Source organism: Dermacentor silvarum, chromosome 5 (genome assembly GCF_013339745.2).
Source record: "Dermacentor silvarum isolate Dsil-2018 chromosome 5, BIME_Dsil_1.4, whole genome shotgun sequence".
Taxonomy (NCBI): Eukaryota; Metazoa; Arthropoda; class Arachnida; order Ixodida; family Ixodidae; genus Dermacentor; species Dermacentor silvarum.
Window position 1 is genome coordinate 85,574,375 of NC_051158.1, and position 14,195 is coordinate 85,588,569.

Consider the following 14,195-nt stretch of genomic DNA (forward strand, 5'->3'; position numbering starts at 1 on the left):
GTGGCTCCATTCTTGGTTAATGTTTGGTCTTTTGTCTGGTAGGCTGGTCACCCCCTCGTCCTCGTTTTCAGGATTAGAAGCTCCACCATTCCCTGGCGCCCGAGATATCTTAGCCGTGTAGTATAGCACTCGGTCTTGTCGACGGCTTCTTGGTGGACGTCTTGTACGCCCGGCGATAGCGGGCACGCCCACACGATCAGGTCATCCGTGTATATGGTGCAGTGAATTCTCCCGATATTCCCAACGATGTTCGGTAGTCCCCTCATCGCTATATTGAACAGCAGCGGTGAGATCACCAACCCCAAGGTGACCAAACCTTGAGGGTTGGTGATCCGCGGTATTTGGATATTTCTGGTCTTGAAGCTCACAAGGCCTGTGGCCAGTGTTTGACACATCAGGAAGTCCCGGACATAATTGTATGTCCGTCTTCCGCAGTTGGTAAGTTGTAGGCTTCTTGCGCCACTCCGAGGGAGATGTTGTTGAATGTCCCCTTAAAGTATAAAGCCAGGGCGGAAGTCCTGTGGCGGGTGCTGAGGCCGTCCATAACTTTGAAGCGTGCTACTACGTGCCACACTGATCGGACCAAAAACACGACGACGACATGCCCAGCACGCTGAGGCTGCGCGAGCAGTGGAATCGGTGGCTGCAAGATCGAAGACCAGCGGCGCTTGGTCCCACTCCCACCTCTTTGAGCAGACTCTGATAAAATATAATTTGTGGACAGGAGGCACCAACGCCGGTCTGGTTTATTCCTCGTCCACTTCTTTCAGCTATAGTAAATCTCGTAGGCGGTGAGGTGTGGCCGGAAACCGAACATAGTGTTCCGAGGTGCACCCCTTCTTCCAGGTAGGCAGAGAAACGATCGTGGACCATTTTCTCGTGGAGTGTCCGCGCGCACGAAGTGAGGGAGATTGGGCGCAGGTTCTTTAGCATAATGGACTTGCCGAGTTCCGGAATCATCGTTACGCCCACGTTCATTTATGCGGCTGGCATACTGTTGCTCTCTCAGGCTATTTGAGGTAATTTATCAAGCTTTCCGTTGTCCCTTCGTCTAGGTTACGCAGGGTCTTGGTAATTTTGTCCAGCCCGGGTGTCGTGTTTCTTGTGAGGTTTCTCAATGCTGCTAAGACTACTGGAGCTTAATTGAACTTAGCACTTTCCTGTTAGCTTATGCTTTATGTCATTGTACTTATCCACGCTTGCATCCTGTCCTACACTGGATGAAACACCAGTTGCGCAGGTAGATAAACACGCATTTAACCACCGAGAAGAACGTTTACGCGACGCTTCTGCAAGAGACAAGGGTTGAACTTCCTTTAGACCACTGCATTGTAAAGGTTTAGCGAACGGGTGCGTCCATTCATCTGTTTTCTGTTGTTGAGTGATTAAACCTTTGGTGTTTCATTCATGCCGTAGCAAGGATACTTACCGGTTCATTTGCCGGTATTTAGCGGTTCACTACACAGAGGTTGGTGCTCTAGCTTTGAAATTGATTTTGTGAAAGCACTTTGAAGGGTGCGGCGCTATGCATCGCCAACCCTTCACAAACGGGCGACCCTTACCGCGTCACTGGACATTTGTTCAACGCCTATGCAATATCAGCTACCTATGGCACCGACTAGATTTCAATGCCACTGGCTCGGGTTTGGGTGTGGGTGGATTGTGTACTGAGAAGCCCGTAAAGGTCCGTGAGCATTGCGGCTCAAGCGATCGTTCACTTTATTGCTATTGATCAAGGTGAGCAAGGACCGCCATGCAGACAGTTGACTGATTTTGCGTCTGTAACCTTAGATGATTACTCGCAGTAAAAAAATATAAACGAAGAAAGCATTCGTCGAGTAATTTGAATGAAGTAATCGTCCTGACAGCGTATGTTTAACTCCGACACAAGAGGTGCATAATCTTCACATGTAGATAGCTATGTTTCGCATATCTCTGTGCATACGTCGGTCATCACCGTTCTTACCTGTATAAGCACCATTTATCGTTTTCGCGCACGTGACATGCACGTGACACTGTACATCCTGATTTGCTGCTCGAACTTCAGCACAGATTGTGAGTGATGTAATCCAAAACAAAAAAAATGCTATGATTTTATTGCTGCTAATTTTGGCCTAGACAAAGAAACGTTACATAAACTTGCATGCAGCACAAAATGAAGGTAAACATAATTGCACGCATTGCCGGTAATTGGATTGGTTTTATTGAATGTGGTTTGACTAAACATGCGCTCATATCTTCTAACATGTGTGTTATGGGTTATTATATTTTCTGTATTCATTCAGTTATCTTATTCAGGTACACTGACGGCCCGAAGGAACCACAGAAATGAGTGTAGAAATTGAAAACAAAGTGCAGTTAGTTATATCCAAAAAGAAATTACGCGGCATTCTGCAAGGCCATCTTGAACTGTAGAGCATCGCTTACGGCGACAATGGCAGCGGGAAGGTGGCTGTGTACGACGGTTCTTCCCAGGACAAAGGAATCGTTAAAGACATCGGTGGGACAAGATGGTGAACTTACTTTGTAATAGTGACTGCTTCCAGCTTATATGCACCAAGAGGGAGCAAAAAGCGTCTTTCAAATGAATTCTAATGATACATTTGAAGAAAAAAATTTCGACGAGCGACTTTACCACAACGCAAAAGACAGGCAAGCTTATAGGTTTCTTCTTTGTCGTGACGCTGTTCGGACGACTTAGGATGATTTATACAGATGAGTGTAGAAATTATAGCACTCAAGTCAACTTTTTGTGGAGCAGCAGACCGCCTTAGTATCACCCGACAACTTCTGCAGTATTGCTAATGTTAACTAGCGCAGCCGTGACAAAAAACTCCACTGCGTACCATGCGCTATGACACAGCTGTGAAGCAGCTTTATAACGTAATTTTGCATTAGAAGTATTTTGTAATGACATTAAAATTAATTAATTATGACATTAGGAAGGGGCATATCTAGATGACATTAAAATGCCCTACTGAGATGTACCGCTTTCTATGTTCTGCGTGTCCTTATTTCTTTAGTTGTGACAAAGAAGTTCCCAATTTTAGGTTAGAGGCCTGGCGGCAACAATCGACATCTGCCTATGTATTTGATGTTTCAAAGAAGTGACTGGCCCGCGTATAAACAAAGCGTCAGTTTCTGGGTGACGGCACAAACTATCTTTGCTAGGGGAGAAAACCTTTATTTTCGCTTCTATACGGCAAGTAATTAGGAATGCTGTGAGTTAGCCGACAATTGCTTATTTGTGCAAGCTTGCCGGTCATGCATCACGAGGCTTTCGCCTTCTGGTTTAGACACGTAATTTTCTTCGTAGCTATATTCTGCAATCTGAAAAATAAGAAGGTCTGAGGTTAGTGGGGGTGATTCAATGAACACGTAATTAGAGATTTGTTACTCACATGAGGTTCCTCTTTCGAAGCAAAGCTCCTGATCTTCTGCCAAATTCGCACTAAGACGTCATTGGACAATTTTTTCTCCGTTTTATGCTTCATTTCACCTGTACCATAAAGGAAATATAAACACCAGTATGTATGCATATATATATATATATATATATATCCTGGAAGGAAACTGGCACATAGCAGGCAAGAAACGCATGATATTGGTTCATCCTTTTCTTGTTTTTTCACTCTTCAGCACTTCAACCATTGTTCTTTACTAAGTAATTTGCGGGCACAATTACTTTTTTTTGGCCTGCACTTAATATGACGGCAGCTAACAAATTGGAGGACGCTAAAGCTTTGGCTTTAAGAGTGGAACGCGATAGAGTTACCGGGAGCCGTTCGCTTCGCATGCATTTTTTCTTTATGCGTAGGCTTTACTGCAACCCACAACTAGGGAAGCCAGCTGACACCGATCCCCTTCAAGTTTGCTTCATGTTTACACACAAATACATTGCTGGGAAGGCATTTTTACAGGGAGAATATAGGCCGTCGTATATCAAAATGTGGAGGCCTTCGGAGTTTTTCTAATTATTTTATCAATTGTTTGCTGGTGCCCCGAGGAGGCGAGCGCCATCTGGATGGGGCTTTCGCAAGTAACCTACCAAAGCGCGCCGCTGTTGTTATGGTAGAAATGCTGGAAAATGGGTTTGTATTTAGGTTTCCTTGTAACAGAATTATGATTTCTCGTACATTCACATTACAATCCGACGCTATCATGTCTGCAGGTCGTAGTTAAGTCGTATTTTACGATTTTCTTGACGGATTTTACTCTGAGAAATTACATTTTTGTTAACTAACGCCTTGCGCCACGTGGAGGGCCTGTATGATCGGGGTGGTTCGGGGTGAATTTCTCTGCCACTGACGCCGGCGCCGGGTTTTCTGCGACACGGGGCCCTTAGCGCTCTCGCGTTAAAAATACTTTTGTGACGTCCTGCGCTGCAGATAGTCTATAGACGAAGTAAGTGAGCTCCGATGGCAGGTGCACACACAGCACTGCTCCATATTTGTTGTTTTAAATGGTGTAGCTAACAGCTTCGGAAGCTACTACATTACCTTATATACCTCGACAAACCGTCCTCAAGACACTTTCGAGTTCCTTATAGCTCATGTTTGGAATACCTGGCGAATATCACGCACACTATTTCAGTGCTTCGTTTATTTCTTCAATATTTCACATGCACTGAATTCAAAGTAACGCGAGCTCACTATATGAATGGTAAGCTCAGTGCAATTTTGGCGCCTTCATATTTGTTGCTTACATCCTGCCTATACCAAGCGTTTCATGAAATGCGTTCGACATTGCCTAAAAAAAGCTAGAATATATAAATAAATCATTACATCTCGATTGCTTTTATCTCAGGGATATAATACTGAAAATCATTTCATGAGTAATAAGTCAATTAATTATGCAAATACAAATTCCGCTCATAACGAAAAAGAAAGCCTCGCGACTGATTTAAATGAAGACTTGAAGCGTACAATCCAAGGGGCTCATAATTATTTGCAGAATGGCAATACACTTGACGCAGCTAATATTTACAGCGTAATAATTGCGTGCCAGATTCACGCAGAAAAACGAAACAGAACGGACGAAGAGCGCAACTGTGGCGCCCTTAACAGATGCCCATCAGCGACGTCACCGTTTGCGCCTCACTTCAAGCGAGCGTTCTTCTTAAGCTGCAACCTCGCTGTTTTCACGCCTTCCGGGCGGGGAGGTAAAGTCAGTCACATCACTCATGGGTGAATGAAACAATTTTTTTTTCGATATTTGACTGTTGTGTTCGAATAACTTAAACGAATGAGTTCTGCCGTTTTATGTGCCAGAACCACAGATTTGATTATGGGGCACGTAGCAGTGGGGAACTCCGGATTAATTTTGACCACCAGGGAATGTTTAACTGGACACGGTACACGAGCGTTGTTCCGTTATAGACATCACACCCTCCTACACTATCGTCAAGAATTCATAATACCGAACGCACTGTTTCACGGATCATTCCGGGGGCCTCAAGGTTGCAGTTCAACGACGCACCCCAGCACAAGAAAATCGAAAGAAATAAAAGTTCAAAACTTTTGTTACCTGTGACCACACTTGTAAATACTGCAATCACGATAGTTCCGATGAAAGCGAAGAAACTGCTCCAGAAGTGTGACACGCGAAATATCAAAAAAGTTTCTTCTGATCTGTATAAAAAACAACAAAAGAAAAATGTCTAAGATGAACGTTTGCCTTTCTGAATGCTCTAAATTTCATTTTTACTGACAGCTGCGACTTGGCAAATGCATTATTGACAGCATTAGGACAGTGCTTTAGCTCGGGAGCGCAGCATACTTATATCAACGTATGTTGTAGGCGGATGAGCAATTAAATTACATGACCGCCATAGTATCTTGACTGAGAAATATGGTTCCCTTATTGCAGAAAAGAACTGGAACTATTCCATTGAGTCTTCGAAAAGGCATAACTTACGGCAGTTTTTACAAGAATTTCTGGAAATATGTAAAAAAACTAACTTGCAAAGGCCAAGCTTCGATGCAATGCAGCTGCCTCAGTTCTCTAAACTGGTGGCAACTTATTTAATGATGGTGCATAGTGATAAACGATGGCCGCATTATTTTATATGTTACGCAAAATGGGCCCATTTGCCACTCACCCTGACACACTGAAAAACTATCGCCATGATTCATAGTGGCATCACCTAATTAATGAATATCCATTTCAGAGGTTCGGAGAAGTATGGGTCGCAAAAATTTTATCTTGATTTTTTATGGGAGATTGAGTGTTGTAAACTTGATACTTTTTTCTTAAAGTAACTTATTGTCAGCTCTTTTAAAAAAATTAAATTTATGACTGAAACAAAAAATAAAATACTGAATGTGCTGCGTGTAATATAAAATTAATTTTAACACGAAAGTGTTTTATTCCGGGGTCCACCAAGACTTCACTGACGTATTTCCGTCACGGAAATATGTCATAGAACATAATACAAAGAAAGAAACCAGAAGAAAAAGTTCCACAAACATGCAAAATTTGGGAATCGAACCCACGACCTCTCGGTCCGCGACGATAGATCGCCGAGCGTTTAACCCATTGCGCCACAAACGCATTCGCAGAGAGCTACACAGACGCGCCTTATATATCTAACACTCCTCCGTGTACCCGCGCTCTTGCTCGGGGCGGTGCCGCCGCCTATGAGCAGAAAAGAGAAGTACTGCATTATGACACTAAAGCCCGGGATACATGGAGCGAACTTTCTCGACGAACTTCACGCGTCAAGTAACGACGCGGCGACACGACGCAGGATGTTTGCTGTGTTGCAATACATGCGGCGAACGCCGCCGCGCGTTGGCCGCCGTGTTGGCGGCGGTCCCGGCCGCCCGCTTCGAACTGAATTTGGCGTTGTCCTTGTAGAATTCACTTAGTTGGAAGCAAATGACTGCGTAAACGGCTTTCGCTTAGTCTCAGGCCGCTTCGACGACAGAGTATTATGGATAACCTTGAGTAGTTTTCGAGATCGCTTCTCGTTTCGAACGCGTCTAAGCCTAGCGAAAGAAATATCCGATGCCAACGCCATCTATCGGGGAAGTCGGGAGATAGGCATGACGACAGCATGTGGCCTCTGAGATCAGAAGATTTCTGTTGAAGGTTGTTGTAGAGAGCTTGCACTGCTTGTCTGTTTCCTCGCAGATCAGCGGATATGGGATGTACAAATACAACGCGATTCCTGAGAGATCATACTAGGAACTACTCAATCGGTGCAGAGACATGCAGACACGGCAACACCAACGCGATTGCAGACGACGCGAAAAGGCGCGCGCGCGCGAAACACCAGCATGCATTGCGACCGGAACTAGTGCCTCCTGATTGGCTGTCGTCCACCGCTGCGCGCTAGACGCTTCCGGCGGCGGCGTTCGCCCGACGAAAATGTTTGGACAGGCAGATCGGCTGCGGACGGCAAATTTCTTGACGCCGGCCGTCGGACGTTCGCCGCCCGACGAAGTTCTTCGCTCGGACGCCGGTTATTCGCTCCATGTATTCCGGCCTTAACGCGCACCGACAGTGAACGCTTCGGTGGTCTCAGTACTACGACGCCTCGATGCCAGCATTCGAAGGGACGCTGGCATCAAGAAGCACTACCAACGCCACCTAGGTGGCGTTCACCGTACTCAGCACAGCGGAGCGTGGCCTCCGCAATTAGCTCTGAAAATGTTTCTGAAGTTGATCGCGGAGGCTGCAATTACGACGCGCTGTACGCGCTGATTTGACTCGGTGACGATTCAGTTACGTGCTTTGTCTTGCGCGTTGTATTAGTGTGTCAGTTACGTGCTTCGTCTTTCGCGTTGTGCTAGCGTGTGCAGCGTAGTGCAGCTTCCATATGCACGACGGTTGCTCATGGTCATCGACGTTGGTAGTCGTGATGGAGGAGACGTGCCACCAGGCGTCAGCGTGGGTGCATCAACGCCTAAGGGCGCTTTAGCCACAAAACACCAATAGACATTATATATCAATGTGCAATAAACATTACACTACTTCTGTGAAGACACGTTTCACTTTCGTGTTCTATACCGATTCCTATATAAGAGGGATCAACCACATTTTTTTATCATCAATCCTTGGTTCAGTGGATGCCGAGAAAGACCTTCTCTCCGCCCGGTACATATTTTAATTGAACGTCCCGAGCTAAATTACCCTCATTAGGCTCAGACAATACAATCTATTATTTTGATGCTAAAATTAATCTCTTGAATCTTATGGGGGGCACACTGTTCGAGAAAAAGAATAGTATATGCCTACAGTGCAGACCCCTATTAACGCACAGCCTGAGGGAACTTCTGCATATATTGCCACATATAGAGAGCACAACGAAATATCCTATAGTTTGTCATAAATGAGTGAACTTTAGCGCAGCTGTTTTGAAACAGCGTTGCGTTTCTCTTGGCAACTTCTGCATTTTCGCTTCTCCATTATTTTGCATGTTATTCAAGCAGACGGAGCCACAATATGCCCACGTTTCCCTCGCCTAGTCTTAGTACTTGATCATTTGCTGCCAAATAGTGTACTTGGCCTGGAGGAAATTAACTAACGCTTTATTTAGTTAAGTATCCGACCAAGGGTTGACGTTCTAGTTTACTTACTCAAGGTTTGGCACTGTGGAGGTAATGTCAAGTGGTGAAAAAGCACTGCTTTGGTTTCCAGGGCAGTAGTTAAGAGATACTGGAAGTCTTGCAGCTCTTGTTCCTGTTTTGATAGTCTCAGCCATGTGCCAGAGTTGGTAGCCAAGCATCAAGAGTGTCGCTACACCAGCGCCCTGCATTTTCATCATTACAAATATATACAATTGGGCAATGGTACAGGGGCCTTGAAACTGCCTCTGTAAATTAAGCCAGAAAATGCATGTCCCATCTTGCTATACCTCACAGTATTTCCAGTGTCTCACAGTAGATTCTCGTTAAGATCTGTACCGTCTTACCAGATGTTCGTGGTAACCGACGGGGCCAACCAAAATAAAAGTCTATATTTGTATTCGGACGTAAATGTCAGATGAATCAGAGAAAAAGTCAAAGCCATATAACAAACCGGTAAATGTAAAAGACAAAAAATCGGTAGAACCGATCCCACGATGTCTGTTGATGCTAATCCGTTTAGAATTAGATAAATATAGGACAAAAAGTATTGCCACCGCCGAAACGAGTTATCTATGAGGCGTGTACTGCAGCGGCTACTTCGCCTTCGTGCTTCCTTGAGAACACTCGGCGCCATCTGTCGGCGCCGCCACGAAGCCTGCGGATGTGATCTTTGTTTTCATTTTAGAGCGGAACGCACCTACTGGCACATAGCCAGTCACCCATGTTGGCACCAACGAGGTTCATTGAAGAGCGGTACCTACCGAGTCCTGCATCTACATTGTGCGATGTTGGCAGGAAGTAGTTCCGTTGAACAGCATCACTTATGTACACATTGCCACATACTCTGCCACTCAAGTTGTTAGCACGGTTTAATCCGAACCTTGTTCCCTAAGCACAGTAGCATGACGCTCGAACCATTCGACCTTGGTCTACACAGTGGGCCAGGTTGGCGGAAAAACGATAGGATACAGACATAGATAGATACCTCCCACAAACTTTGTGAAGCACCTAACGAATGTTAAGTATAAAAAAGTTACTACAGTTGGCGTGATTGTAAGCATTGATTTGCGCAGTGTTTTGTTCAATACATTTTGGGCTAGTTCTGGTGAGCGAATCATGCGGAATTTCACTTGCCTTCTACAAGAACGCTTCATTACCATTTCTCATTGAAAGATACGTTGTCTTATCAGCTTCGTCATCTCCGTTATACTGCATGACTATTAAATATAGGAATTTCTAGCAGGAGCTACCTTTGTCTTTTTTCCCTACTTTGTGAGTGCTGCTTTTGCTGGACGTAGACTCCTAGCTGGTGCATTGCCGACTACACAACTTCGTCAACTCGGTATGTGCCAGTGGGCATGTGCTCCTTCCTGACCAATCCCCAACTACGGGTATGTGGCACCGTGTGCGTTCGCGAATATACACGCAGGAAAAGGGGCAAAAAACGAAGCAGTCGACTGCAGAAAAGTGAAGGAAGGGCATCAGAATCGCCGTGTGGGGAGAAAGTGAACGAATTGAGCGCAAGGTTGCATTTTATATGAGGTCGAGGCTCTCTAAAATTTCCGGGAACATCAACAACAACAAAAACGTTACTCCGCTCATCACCCATATGTGGGATCAGACATTATTTTGCAAGGGTGGATTCTGCCTGCCCACGCAGCACTGCTCTAGCAATAGCTAAATATCAAATAACAAGGGCAGTGAGTAAAGCTCAGGTGTTCGGAATTTGGATTTCTAAGTAGCGCCGCCTGAATTCCAGTTTTGAGGGTGCTAGCCTGGTTCGCACTGCTGCCGCGTACACGTACCTGCCGTGATACACTGCAGAGTAGCCTTCGTAGCCTCACTCTGTTTCATCAGTTGTGCTGGCAGTCGCTGCACAAGTGTGGCTTGAACCAGGGGCGCTATAACGTAAAATGATTCCAAACTGTTTTGATTACAATTTCTGCAATTAGTCTCCACGATTGGTCAACGCATTTTCGGGCCACTCCCAACTTCGCCTGTCTATCACGCCACATCACGAAAACTGCGATAGCTCCCCATCTGATATGACGTGTACTGACTGGTTATGCAAGATTAAACCGCACAAATGAAAAATAATCATTCTTCATTCGACGCCTTTTCACCATTAGCCCTCTGCTATTGGTCCAATGTTTTCTGGTTACGCCCATTTCACCTGTCTGTTACGCGACCGCGTGGTGAGTTTTCGCGACAAAACCGCCAAAACTCACCACGTTAAAGTGACGTGCACACGAAAAATGCATTATTATGCCGAACAAAACTGAAAATTTTTCTGAATAGCCACAGACTGCACCGTTCCGAAAGGAATAGAAGATGGCTGCCCGCCGATCGCTCAGGCGAACACTACTCGAACCTGCCGGCGCGCATGATAAACCTTATTGCGTGGCAGTAAAACGTTATCGACCCTTTCGGCATGCATACGATATCGCTCTGCCTACTCTTCCTTGCTGAGGATCCGTTTTAGCGGCATTCTAATCCTTCTGTTGGACGCCACTGCGATTTTCGACCAGCCACCGCAAGCTAAGTAAGGCGAAGAGGACCAATCGGAGAAGCCCGCACCACCCTCTTCATGCGGTTATCTATTTTCACTGTGCTGGCTCGGCCCCATCAAAACCCTCTCCACTAGAGCGTGCTCCTCGCCTCTTGTCAGCCAATTAGATAAGAAAAACCACTGAGTGTAGAGAATGTTATTGGTTTTGAGAGCGAACAAAGGTGGCCTCCTATAAACGAGGAGAGTGTTTGATTGGGTTGTTCAGACAACGCTGTGGGTCACCGCCCGATGCTTGCGTCGGTGGTTACGTAAATTTGATGTCAGAAGTTTGGAATCAATACAGTTTGGAATCATATTACGTTATATCACCCCAGTTCCCGTTCAAGGCTTTCTTTTGTATACTGGCTCAACGTGGCATGAAATGAATCCTCGGTCATTGTTTAGCATACCCGATATTTTTTCTTGTATACGAGTTCACACAAATCACAGATATCCACAAAAACAATGATCACACTCACTGGTAGCCTGTTTAGCAGGATCTTCTTCCCATATGGCGTTCGGATATTTGAAGAGAAGAGAAATAGTGTCCATAGGAAGGCTGGGTATACGCTCATAAATTCATTATAGCATATGCTGTCGCAAGTACTAATGGGGTTTCGGGTGCAGTGCTATGCGGGAGTGCACATTAGGCAGGTAATTATTGCGTAATCTACAGACTGCTCCTAATTGGATGTAGATAGGGTTCGACTATGATTTCAAGAATGCTCATACTACCTTATAAAAATAGACACTGTGAGTTCTACAGAGTGGAATGAGGATCCAGCGCAAATCCTGGAATCTGTGTGAGCCAAGCTCTAGTTAAGCAGGTAATTTAACGTTATCCAGGTGCGTTGCGTACAGTTGCGATTATTTTGCTCCTATGGGACATGTATTGTGATGGAATGTTCATGTTCATGCACCACAAAGGTCACAGCTTTATCTTCTCTCAATGATATGTGTTCTTGTTTTGCATCATCTATAAGCCGTGCCGAAATGCAAGTGCCAGTTCATACATGTGGAGGCAGCATTATCACGACATTGTCCGATGCTTGCCGAAGGCAACATCGTCATTATAGATGTACACGCTAAGTAATATGAAGTTCCCAAATGAGGCAATGAGCTTAGTTCATTCTTATCACGTAAGGGGCCACTGATGTTGCGTCGCCCGGACGCCTAATTGCATGGCACTTTTCTCATTTCACGCATTTCAAGTAAAGCGCAGAAAAAGAATTCATGGGGAGGAACATTCCCATGGGGATGGATTACCAGCGAATCTGTTTAGAGTGCATACATTATGAACTCCTACATTTTTTTACACGGCACAACACTACGCCGACAAAAGCAAACTACGCCGACTACGCCGCGGTATCCGCACCTCCTATGCATCTGCCGACACCGCTCCTCCAGCCGCATCGGCACCACAGACACGCGTGAAGCTATAACCACAAAAGCGCAGGCATCGTGTACAAGCGCCATCGCCACACCCCTACCATTCTCCATCGCTGCAGGTGCATCGCCAGTATTTCCCCCCTCTCCCCCTACCCTTCTCCCTTCTTTTCCACGCGCCGTCATATGGTCGTAGGCCGCCCAGGGTACCCGCCTTGGGAACGCATGCGGGGGATGCTTACGGAGGCTAGAAGGAAATAGCTTATCTGGAAAAAAAAATTGTGCAAGACACTGAGCGCTGAAAACAGCTAAAGGAGATGTTCCATGACCCATTAACAGCTGCGCCATTTCAAACCGCGTTCTTAAAGAGAAAAAAAAAGATATCTTCAATACTTTTCTTTAATGAGCCAGAGAATTTGTGCACAAAAGTGTGCCCTGGTGGCGTACAGGACTGATGAACGAAAATTGGAAAGCTAATAGTAGTATAACGCACAGCTGTTTTTAGTAGCGTGCTAAGCCTTATCTGGGACACTCTATATTAGCAGCTTCGTAGGCGGCACGCAATATTCTTCTAAAAGTAACACGCCTACGTTCCTTCATATGCCACTTCTGTTTCATACCAGGGGAATACTTATGATTCCTTCGCGGGAAAGTAACGCTGCCATAATAAGTACACAAAATGATGGCAAAAATATGTTTACCATGCATAAACATCGTTTTATGCTGTACAAGAGACATGGTTGTATGTTTTCATCAATAAAAATATTTAAAAAATACCCAAGTCTTTATTGTTTTGTGGCCTCTAGTAAGCACGCGTGCCGTTGTTTACCACTTCAGAAATCGCTGTTCAGAGCCCTACAATTATTTAGTACTGTAACAATGAACAATAGGACAAATAGCTAGTACTGTCAAGCAGCAAATCTTAACAACCTGCCCTTTCTAACCTTGCTGTGGTCGCTTTCTAAGGCTGAATTTATATGGGCCTACGACTTTTGCAACATGGGGACCAGTAGACGTAGATAATGTGACCTCCCTAAGGACATTGGACAATGCAAGTAATATGACGTAGCGTACCTAATGCAAATCAAGATTGAAAAATATAAGGTTGCTTACGTACCTTGCAATGAACAAAAGGAAACAACACAGCCAAGATGCACAATCCGACAAACGGCGCCGTGCATGCTGTGTTCACCAATAAAAGTATCTGCGAAGAATGAGATAAGCAGTGTGAATTGGCAGCACATGGTGCTGAGGAATATCACGCTGAAGATTAAAACAGAGAATATAACCAGAATACGGCGATTTCACACCGCAGGCCTGCACGTGGATCACATGACGTCGTGCCGTTGCAGAGTGAGCCCATCGTATCACGGGCCAAGGAAACGAGCTATGAGAAAGGTCGCAACCGACGACCTTCCCGGTTTGGTTATTACATCATATCGCTTAGCCGGCTTTCAGGCCGAGTAATGTAATTCAAGGTGCAACAGAGAACTAGGGTCACTGTAGCAGTGGCGCACCGACGGGGGGGGGGGGGGTATTCGGGGGTTGGAACCCCCCCCCCTGAGGCCGCTTAACCCCCCCTTTTGTTTAACCCCTTTTCTTTCCTTACGCATTTGAGTACTGCAATTAAGATGTAAGACGCGCAATCGTCTGCACACTCGCAAAAAGCGCATTTTTTTACTATTTCC

General features: G+C 45.4%; 1 long non-coding RNA gene across 1 annotated transcript in view; it reads right to left on the bottom strand.

Moving 5' to 3' along the window:
- Positions 1-8,602: 8,602 nt before the first annotated feature.
- LOC119452483 (uncharacterized) overlaps positions 8,603-14,195 on the bottom strand; it is a 38,877-nt gene continuing 33,284 nt past the window's right edge. The window contains exons 4-5 of the long non-coding RNA XR_005191965.2: positions 13,625-13,711; positions 8,603-8,755 (exon numbers count right to left, since the gene is read on the bottom strand). This is a non-coding gene — a long non-coding RNA (uncharacterized LOC119452483). The remainder of the gene's footprint in view (positions 8,756-13,624; positions 13,712-14,195) is intronic.